We start from the raw sequence: 11,575 nt of genomic DNA on the forward strand, positions 1-11,575 counted from the left end.
TTTCTTACATTCCTGCTGCTGTAAGAAAAGGCCACAAACGGTCCGCCACCTGCAGCATCCACACACGATATATTATAGCCTACTAGCCCAGACTCCAGCAGAAATCTACTAGTACCACTCAAATTATAACACATTATTACAAGCTTACCGTTGTGAATCAGGCTAGGGTAAGGAGATTGTTTTGAACACTGGCTGGTTATGTACTTGCTAAAAATTTTAACCAATTTTTTGCCAAATAAAGTTATGGACTGCAGCTTTAATATTACTCAGTACTTACTTGTGTAATTACACTGCAACAAGGAGACCTTAAAATACTGTGTAACCAGAAAGTCATGCAGGTTTGGAGAGTGATATAAATTATGATAGAATTTTTGGGTGAACTATTATTTTAAGGTCTTCCATGATGGTCTGCTAGTGTTGTGCCAATAATTTAAGCTATAACCAGCCCCTAAAATCACATAACACTGTGGTTGGTCATTGTATGCTTTGGTCAGATAGCCCCTTCCTGTCTAACTGAGCAGACTTGGGCCAGAGTAAACTACAGAGTCTACACCAGAGTCTATACTATAGTGTTTCCTGCCATTACTTGGCAGTGTAACTGGCAAAACTTTACCAATAAGTGTGCAGCCACATCATGACCAGCAGAGGTCAGCAAAAGATTTTAACTTACAACAGGTTAGATTTAAAATGTCACCTCTTAGTGTATCCCCTTCCATAATGTGATGTATCTCTTTGATAATCTGTCTATATATATATATATATATAATATATATATATATATATTTTTTTTTACGTCTGGCAGAGATAGAGTACAGACAACCACTTTTACCTTGAATCGGTTAAAAGAATCCTAGGTCCTAAATGAGCTTCTATTGGCAGCCGATCCAGTGATCTATAGTGACTAGTGTGAACAAAATTGGTGGGAAACATGTCAAACTATGTGAATGATGCAATTCTCCAAAAATGCGCTGTGTTTTCTGTGGAATTCATAATCTATGCTTCTGTGCTCTTAGACACTTTGAAACACTGTCAAAGCATGACACTTAATTTGTTAGAGGGAAAAGGACAGAGAAAGACGAAACAGGAGAAGGAACTTTAGTCTCTCTGATATATGTGTCCCTCTCCATGGGTGTCCAGAAGTTTACAACCACTGTTGTCTGAACAATCACCTCTGGTATGTGTGCACCTGTTTTTAGTGGCCAAACATACTATCCAAGAACAATGATTGCATTTGAGTTGTAGTAGTGTGCTATTTAATGTAATGAGGCAGTTTTGTTTTCAAAACCGATTAAGAAAATGGCTAATTTTGAATAAGCAATTTGATTAATTTAATCATGTGGCCATTGTTACCTTGTCCTTGAACAAAGAGGTCAACAACAGACTGATAGTCTGCCAAAATAACTGTTGTGCTGTTTGAATAAGGTGTTAAGAGTAATAAATCTCTTAACTCACCACTTGTTGCAACTCTATAAATACATGGCAGGCCACTCATTTGTCTGAAATGGACTTAGTCAGCACTTCAAGTGCACAGTCAATGGCCTTGTACAGGCTACTGTCCAGAAGCAAAATGGCAGACAACTATCTCACTGTTTCTCAAAGGCATGTCTGAAGCGTTGGGCATTTAGTGGACAGATTATCCCAATTACCTGCCAAAGTAAGATTTAGCTTCATGCAGGACTACATAGGCAGCCTGAGGCACCACCAGTTTCAGGGAACTGTGATGAAATCAAAATTAATAGAAAAATATTCTGGTGTGTTACCAGGAAGATGACATCCATGCAATATCAGCTGTTTCTTTGGAAGAAATAGTTGAATGTAATTCAAGTGTTCCACAAAAACTAATTTGCCCATGTTATAATACAGGTACAGTATAGTATATGATTTTTTTACTATAATATAATTAATATAATATAACAATTGAACTGAATTCTTATATTGTAATTGAATATATATATATATATATATATATATATATATATATATATATATATATATATATATATATTAGTGCTGTCAAACGATTAAAATATTTAATCGCGATTAATCGCATTAATGCCATAGTTAACTCACAATTAATCACAATTAATCGCACATTTTTTTTTATTCTAAATGTCCCATGATTTCTTTTTGTCCCATTATTTTTTCTTATTTTAATGCTCTTATCAACATAGAAAAGTGGATCGGCTTGCTTTGTTCAAATGTTTGTTTTATTGAAAACAACATTGGCATACTGTAGTGTTCGATTTCACACCAACATTCTCACTTGAAGCAGTCATTCACACTTGGAGCAAATAATCGCTCACACAATGTAACACTGTCCATCAATAAAAGGGTGAAAAAAAATACTTTGTTGCACAAACAGCCCCTTCAACAGCCCTTTCTAAGGGATCAAAACAGGGTGATACAAAATAAAATTACAAAGTGCACATGCAAGGTAAACTAGGACTCCGCCTATAGTGCAGTTAAACCAGGGGTCGCCAACTAGCGGACTCCGGTCCAAATCCGGGCCGCGAAGCCTTTTGACGTAGGCTAATGAAACAGTTAACGTTGCAATGCTCACTGTTACGTTCAGACCCAGACGCGCGGTCAAGCATGCAGGTGCGTTCACACCGGACGCGAATGACGCGACATGCACGCCGCTTAATTCGCGCCGCAGAATGTCTATTTGCGTCTTTGCATTGACTTAAATCACTCGCGCAAAACGCTTCATTCGCGTCCGGTGTGAATGCACCACCAGAGCAGAAAGCAGCGCTCAAGACAAGCACTTTTAGTTGAAGACCCCTGAGTTAAACCATGGCATAATACGTTTCTCATTTCGGCGTCTCACGCTTGCCATCCACGTCTACTCTTTTAATGGCCCAAAGTTGTGGGCAGCCGCAGCGTGCCTGATGTTTTGTTTCCGGTCTAGCTACATCCGGAGTGGTGTTGTAGTTTTTCTAACGTTACTAGTTGCTGCAACAGCATGTGAAAAAACTACAAAGTTTGTTAGACCAAAAAGAACGTTAATCTCGCGATAAAAAAATTGACGCCGTTAAAATAGGTTTGCGTTAACGTCGTTTACGCGTTTAACTGACAGCACTAATATATATATATATATATATATATATATATATATATATATATATATATATATATATATATATATATATATATATATGTTATGACTTTTCCCCCCCTAAAAAAATTGCTGGATATAATTGTTGACAGAAAATGTATTCTCATATCATGACCTTGTCAGAGAAAATATGGGTGAGTATCTCTTCATAACTGGATGCAACTTATTGTCAGGTTTAGTCAGTTGGCAACAAAGAGGCGGCAAGTAAGCACTTTAGTCTTTTAATGGGTATTATTACATTGCACTTTTTTTCATGTAGGTTTCTGTGCTGAGTCGTAAATGTGTTAGCTAGCTTATAATTGAAATTTACTCTTTGAAATCCTACCCATGTGTCATTGAAGCCTTGAGTATATTGAAGAGCAGGTGCAGAGTTAAATGAGCCCCATTATCTGATCAGTAGCTAGTGTGTGAAAATGCCTTCTAGGTCTGGGATCAGCTGCCACAAGCATGAGCGGACCAACTATGCATCTATGGAAAGAAGATGGCACCTCATAGTGCTCTATATTCAGTGACAGGTTTTTCATAACCACACAGTGCTGGTGACAGTGACAGTGCTCTCTAGGTTTCCAGGAAGAAAAAATGGAGCTATAGAGCAAATCATAAGTTACATCATGACAAACAGTTTCATTCCCTCTTTTTATTGATGGAAAGTTCTAGGCGTGCAAAAGGGTGGTCACTTTGATTGACATTTTTCTAGAAGTTGATAGAAATTATTTAGGCTGTTAATACTAAATGTCACTTAAGGCATTATAATTATCTCCAATAAAAAATACAGTGAATGAAGTGTATGAGTTTAACACAGTGGGTTGAATGGCAGGTTGAATTGCCATGGAAGTGGTTTATAACATGATGGTTGAGTGATGGGAATTAAAAATGGCTTGAAATTCTTTTTATCATTTTTATCACACAAAATCATTTAATTATACCTATGTGTGTTTGTTATACCTTTGTTGCTGAATGAACCAGTGTTTTAAAATGAATAGGCTGAGTGAATGATTCAATGGCTCACTCATACGGCCTGTCACCTGCTTCATTTTTAAATGAATCAGTGTTTTTGGTTCAGTTAAGGATCCAACGACTCTCTTATAAGGTCAGTCACTTGTTTTGTTGCTGACTGAATTAGTGTTTTGAATGATTCAGTTGAGTAAATGATTCAGTTCCCTTTCTGTCTGTCACTTCTGATTCGACACTAGGGGTCACTCTTGAGAGCCCCAAACACCTCTGACATTATTCAGAAAAGGCCATTGGAATTGGCCTGTGGAATTTGCATGCCAGGCCATACCCCCATTCACACAGGCATGTAAGGTGAGCCGGCTGCACTACAAAATTCAGCTTTTTTCTTCAGAGCCTAAGCCAGCATCTCTTGTTCTAAGAGCAGCTATTTCCATTCACCTCATTAAAATGCTTGCTGCTGGATTGTCAGCACAGAACAGTCTCTCTCCAGCATGCACAGATAAGCACAGAGAGCTCCCCTGGGTGCATCAGCGGCTATTCTGAAAGAGGCAATTTCCTTGTTAAAAAAGCAAATTCCTCTAAAAGACCTGCACAGCGGATCGTGTCTTTGTAAAGATACCTTTCCGACCGTATTCCTTCTGGATGTGGGTGATTTCCGCTGTGGGTTATTTCTCTCTCCCTCGGACGGGCCCGATCGCTGTCTGCAAGGTTTAGACCACAACAGCGTTCATGGATGCATCATGCTCTTACTGCAAGAGCATGCTCATTGGGACGTTGCAGTCGTGGCTCTCATTCTTCTTTAAGAGGCCAAGAGTATCCTCAGCTGATTCCCGCCCTGGTCCCATACCTCTGTGTATGAGGCCTCAGCAGTGAGCACTGAGAACAATCTGAGGGCTACTGAGGGCTCCTGGGACATATGGCTTCCTCCGCCACAGTCATGCTGCTGGGGTTGATGCTAATGAGACTGCTTCAGCATTGGTTTCAGGCTTGAGTCCCGAGATGGGCATGGCGCTGCGGCACACATTGCGTGGCCATCATGATGATCTGTCACAGATTATTCAGCCCTTAGTCAGAGCCCTCGTGTTTCTATGGACAGGAGTTCCCCTAGAACGATTGCCCAGGCATGTTGTTGTCACAACAGATGCCTCCGAGACTGGCTGGGGTGCTGTATGCACTTGGGTACACAGCCTCGGGACCCAAGTGCCTTGAGTTGTTGGCTGTACTACTAGCTCTGAGGAGGTTTCGACTGTTGATTCAGGGCAAGCACATGTTGGTCCAGATGGACAACACCGCCACAGTGGCATATATAAATTGCCAGGGTGTAATCTGCTCCCTTCGCATGTCACAATTCGCCTGCCATTTTCTCCCCTGGAGTCAGCAGCTACTGAAGTTACTGCGCGCCACCCACATTCTGGGTATCCTCAACCACATAATCGACACACTTTGGGAGATTGGAGTCTCCATCCCCAGGTGGTCCAGCTGATGTGGAGTCGATTTGGCAAAGCACAGGTAGATCTGTTCGCTTCCCAGGAATCCTCCCAATTTCCACTGTGGCATTCCCTGACAAAGGACCCCTTCGGCACGGATAAACTGGCACACAGCTGGCCCCGGGACCTTCTCAAGTATGCATTTCCCCCAGTGAACATGATTTTACAGACTCTGTGCAATGTCAGGGAGGAAGAAGAACCAGTCCTAATGGTTTTGCCCTACTAGCCCAACCAGACTTCTCTGAGCTCACGGTGATGGCGTCGACCCCTCCCTGGTGGATTTCCCTGAGGAAGGACCTTTTTTCTAAGGGGCAGGGCATAATTTGGCACCCGCGCCCAGACCTCTGGAACCTCCATGTGTGGTCCCTGGATGGGACAAACAGGAATTCAGAGGACTATCACCAGCTGTGTAGATAACATCCCTCAGGGCAGAGTCCCCTCTACTAGTCGGCTCTATGCCTTGAAGTGGTGCTTCTTCACTACATGGTGTGCTTTCCAAAGTGAAGATCCACAGAGTTGTGGCATCGGGTCTGTGCTTTCATTTCTTCAGCAGGGTCTGGAGAGGCACATGTCAGCCTCTACCCTTAAGGTGTACGTGGCCGCAAAAACAACTAATCACGACACAGTGGGTGGTAGGTCCTGAGGAAAGCACAAACTGATCATTAGGTTCCTGAGACATGCACGGAGGCTAAACCCTCGCCTCATCCCCTCTTGGTATCTCTCTCTGGTCCTTCAGACCCTGCAGAAAGATCCGTTTGAGCCCTTGCAGTCAGTCGAGCTTAGCGCCCTCTGTATGAAGATGGCACTCCTGATTGTGCTCACCTCAGTCCAGAGGGTGGAAGCCTTTTCCATTAGTGAATTGTGCCTGGAATTCGGGCCAACCTACTCCCACATTGTCCTGAGACCCCGGCCTGGATATGTGCCCAAAGTTCCAACTACTCCCTTCAGGGATCACGTGGTGAACTTGCGAGAAATCCCTTCTGTTGAGGGAGAACCAGCCCTTTCTCTGTTGTGTCCAGTGTGCGCTTTGTGCATATATATGGACTGGACGCAAAGCTTCAAACAATCTGAACAGCTCTTTGTCTGCTTTGGAGGTCAGCAGAAGGGGAAGACTGTCTCCAAAACAAAGAATGGCCCACTGGATTGTGGATGCCATTCGCCGGGCTTACTGGGCCCAGGATGTACCACTGGGAGTTAGGGCACCAGGGATATCGCAGCCACATTGGCTCTAGCGACGTACAGTGCTTTATTGGCAGACACATGTAGAGCTGCGGGCAGGGCTACTCCCAAGACTTTTTGCAAAATTCCATAATCTATGCATGAAAACAGTTTTGTCTCGATTATGTAATAACGGTTAAAACTCAGACAAACTGGTCAGTGTAGTGCTTGCATTAGTGCCTTTCCCCTCTCTGAGGTGATAACGTGCACTTTTTTAGGTCCAGTTAGAGTTTCCCTTTAGTGGTGAAGCCTTTCTCCATCACTTAAGCACTATTGTGGTAGATGAGCTTAGCGGAGGAACTCACTACCAGGCCTATTAATCATGGTATTCCCTGAGTTTTTTAGCCCTTGTAATCTGGCTAGTACTCCGTATTTAGTGGTTCCCTAACAGTGACCCCATACAATGTATTCTTCCACTGTTCAGTTTCCCTCTCGATGAACCCAGTGTCTTTCAGTCACTGTGAAGCTGGTAGCAGGTGGAGCCCACCACAGGAACTATTCCCTATGTAGTGCTCCCCTCTGGTGAGTCCATAGAATGTGTTTTCCACATACTAACCTTCCCCCTCGAGTTGGATGTGGTCTCAGTAGTGTTCCTCTCTCAGTGAGAAAAAGAGCGCTTCCCAATGTTAACAACCAGGTTTACTCACTGTTAAATAAAGCTTTTCTTGAGAAAAATTACAAGAGGCCTGTAGTTGGTAGGTCGCAAGTTAGCGTAGTTGCACTTGCTTTTGGCATGCTGAGGCCTGCCTGCATTTGCACCGCCATGCATTGTGATGCTAGTTGTGCCGTTTAGTATAGGGACCCCTAGTGTCTGTATTTTGACACAGCTTCGAAAGTGACCAACAGAAAGGGAACGTCTCGGTTACTGACGTAACCCTCATTCCCTGTTGTAGGGAATGGAGATGTTGTGTCCCTCCTGCCACAACTTGAGCTGCCTCTGAGGGGTTGAGATGCTGTCTCGGCTCAGAACAAACCTGAAGTGTCTAGTGCAGACAGTTCTCCTTATATACCCGTATGTCTGGGGGTATGGCCTGGCATGCAAATTCCACATGCCAATTCCATTGGCCTTTTCTGAATACCTGTTTGTGTAGACCCCTAGATCCCTAGTGTCGGTTTTTCGACAAAACATCTCCTTTCCCTCCATCAGGGAACGAGGACTAAGTCAGTATCCGAGATCAGTGGCTCTATCCGCAATCGCATACCTTATATAAAATAGAAGGCTAAAAACAGTATATAAAAAGAGTGGTTTGTTCTTTAATACTGTTATATGATACCTAAACCTGAATTTAAAGTCAAAATCCTTACTTTTGTTTTTAGCAAAAAGCTGAATATTATTGAATAATTGTTGTGGCATTCCCATCATGTGGACTGTGGCGAGCAGCGAGGCTGAAGGGCCGTGAGAGTGGGATGAGGCCGCGGTCATTATGGATGATGAGTGCCAGTGTGTCTCGTGTCTCACGGAGGAGTGATGGGAGTATAAAGGAGGAGCGACGACAGTGAAGGACGAGAGAGGACCAGGCCTGGATTTTTTTGTTTTACGTTTGTTGGTGTGTGTGTGTGCGACAGTTGTCCGTGAGGGGCTGCCGCTTTTACTTTCTGTTTGTTGATTTATTTTGGAATTAAAGTTGTAAAACATTCGCCGGTTCCCACCTCCTTCCCACACGAACAAACAACATTACTACATTGGTGCCGAAGCCCGGGAGGAAGGAGGGACATGCTGTCGAAGAGCCCTCGCTGCTGAGGGGGATCGCGGTGCTGAGGAGTTCGGGCAGCGCGGACGAGAGAAGATCGCGAGTGGCTGCCCGAGGCGGTGGTGCTGGAGCGAGTGAAGATCCGGTGGGACGGAGAGCTCGCTGCCATGCCCCTGGGTCGAGGTGGGGTGGCTGCCATCCGAGACTGAGCGGAGGAGTCGGCAGCGCTTGCCCTGAGCTGGAGCCTGCTGCCGTCTGCCATGTTGGGGAGGAGCAGGGAGCGCGGGACTCGCTGCCGGCTGCCCTCAGTAGGAGGAGCCACCGCCGGCCGCCAGGGGACGGAGGAGGATCGAGCCGTCCACCAAGCGTCCAGTGCCATCGCATGGCACCGCGAGGAAGAGCCTCTTGGCTGGCTGAGGACCGAGTGGCAGTGTGTCCGGGAACCGGACCAGAATTATTTTCTTTTCCTCTTTTCTTTTCTCCTCTCTCCACTCTCTCGTCTCTGTTGCTCCTCGTGCTCCCGGCTCCGTTCTCTCACCTATCTGTCCTTACCCCCAGGTGCCGCGGCCGCTGTGATCGGCCCCGTGGAGGAGGGGGGGGGGGGGGGGGAGTAGAGCGCAGGCTCGGGAGTACCCCCACGCCCTTCGCAGCCACTCACGATCTTCTCTCTTCCGCGCTGCCCGAACTCCTCAGCACCGCGATCCCCCTCAGCAGCGAGGGCTCTTCGACAGCATGTCCCTCCTTCCTCCCGGGCTTCGGCACCAATGTAGTAACGTTGTTTGTTCGTGTGGGAAGGAGGTGGGAACCGGCGAACGTTTTACAACTTTAATTCCAAAATAAATCAACAAACAGAAAGTAAAAGTGGCAGCCCCTCACGGACGACTGTCGCACACATGAGCAGCAAGCAGCGAGGCTGAGGGACCATGAGAGGATCATTATGGATGTCACGCTAGTCATTATGGATGATGAGTGCCAGCTGCGTGCCGCATCGGCCTCGTGTCTCACGGAGGAGTGACGGTAGTATAAAAGAGGAGCGACGACAGTGAAGGATGAGAGAGGAGTGGACCAAGCCTGGATTTTAAGTTGTGTTTTGTTTAATGTTTGGTGGTGTGTGTGTGTGCGGCAGTTGTCCGTGAGGGGCTGCCGCTTTTACTTTCTGTTTGTTCTGTTATTTTGGAATTAAAGTTATTAAATGTTTGCCAGTTCCTGCATCCTTCTTCCCACATGAACGAACAATGTTACTGCATGGACGTTTGCTCTTTTTGGTGGGTGTCAGATCATTGTGGGTGACGTAGTAGTAAAAATATAGAAGCATCTTGATTTATTGAGGTGTCAGTATCAGCATACCGGTGCGACCTACTGCTATCCAGGGCAGCTGTATTAAATAAGAGGGGGCTTTCTGGGGATTTGTGGAGGCATAGCAGGTTTCGGTTCCATGAGCACACTACCTAATCACATACCTAATGGCCTTTTATTGCTCATCCAGAGACATAGACAAAGAAACAGGTAGTTGTGGGGTTTGGGGATGTTGAAAGAACTTATTGAAATTCTTTGAAACTGAGATTTTCAATGGTAGAAGTTATTGGGTCTACCGTCAGGTGTTCTGGAAGAATTTTGCAATCAGCTGAAATTGTGAAGTGTTATTATGTGTTCTGTTCTGTTTAGTCTAGTACAATCCACTAAAATGAAAATTATAATCTTACACATTTTGCATTTTCTGAAACTTTTCTAAGTATCTAATAAGTGTGCATCCACTCATAGAATTTTTAGGCTTACCTTTTTAGGCTTACCTTTTTTAACTGTGTAAGTCTTTTTGGGTGTAGACATTCCTGTCTGAGACAGCAACATGTAGAGCTTGTGTCAACGTATCATTCTTCAGCCCGTTGTGATTGTTGTGTCTGTTGAGGATGTGTCAGTCGTGCATTTTCAAAGTAACAGCACCTCACTGACCCATGGGATAGGGATCATTCCCCTGGCACGGTCAACCAACCGCTTGTCTTTCAGTCTCTGTTCATTCTCCTTCTCAGAAGTGTGAAGCGTCACACTCAAACTCCAGACTCAGGTGTTGATCAGCCCCAGCTTTTGGGAAGCTGCTTTGAAACTGTATCTTACCAAGGCACAAGCTAATCATAATTTCAGTTAGTTATAATAAACTACTGGTTTTAAAAAGAATTTAACTATGAACAGAACTGCACAAAAACAATGAAGGGGTTTGAGTAAAAGTTATTTTAGGTTATAAAAAAAATATAATAAACACCCTAATATGAATAACAAGTTCAAGTAAACGTACAGAGACTTGAATCAGTGAATGGATTTTTAATTGTTCATTTACAGACCAATCAGATTCACTAGAATAAATATGACTTTCTTTTTGCAACATATCGAAAAAAATTGGGAAAAAAATTAATGACAGCAAATCTATTGTGCTTTTTTACTGTTAGTATATGATGGTAGCTGTTTCCATTATAACCAGTCTCCAACTTTCTTACATAACAAAAAGATGACCCTTTAAATAGAACCGATTCACTAGAATGAATCTGACTTTAAAGTGCTGAGAAGACCATCTAGATTGAACTGACTCACTGAAATGAATTGGACTTCCCAATGCTATATAACGTTTAGAACAAACCATTTCACTGGAATGAATCAGATAGAACTGTTATACAAAGAAAGTAGGCAGCATATGAAAAAGTATTAGCGTTTGCCAATTAGTTGATGTCCAATGTTGCTAGCTTGGTCCCCTTAAAGTTGTGTTGGATTTTCTCTTTAGTGTAGAGGTTGAGAGGTCCATCCATCACTGTTTTCCATTTCTGGAGTAAATAATATAGACTATAATCTGTGTGAAGACCACTTTTATAAAAATGGCGGGTGCTGGTGTTTCGCGTGAGTTGAATTATTGTCATTATACTGTAAAATATATGTTAGTAATCATAACTTTGGTTTATTTACTGCTCAAAACAATATCGTTCATTAAGAAAGACCTCGATCATTGATCCGATTGTTTGGTGTACTTATCCTCATGCCCTATTCGTGTTGTTCATATATTAAGTTTAACCTCTCCACCTATTTAGGATTGTAGGCCCACAGCATCTGACATCTGTTTGTTCCAC

Source organism: Gobio gobio (assembly GCF_949357685.1).
Source record: "Gobio gobio genome assembly, chromosome: 14".
Classification (NCBI taxonomy): domain Eukaryota; kingdom Metazoa; phylum Chordata; class Actinopteri; order Cypriniformes; family Gobionidae; genus Gobio; species Gobio gobio.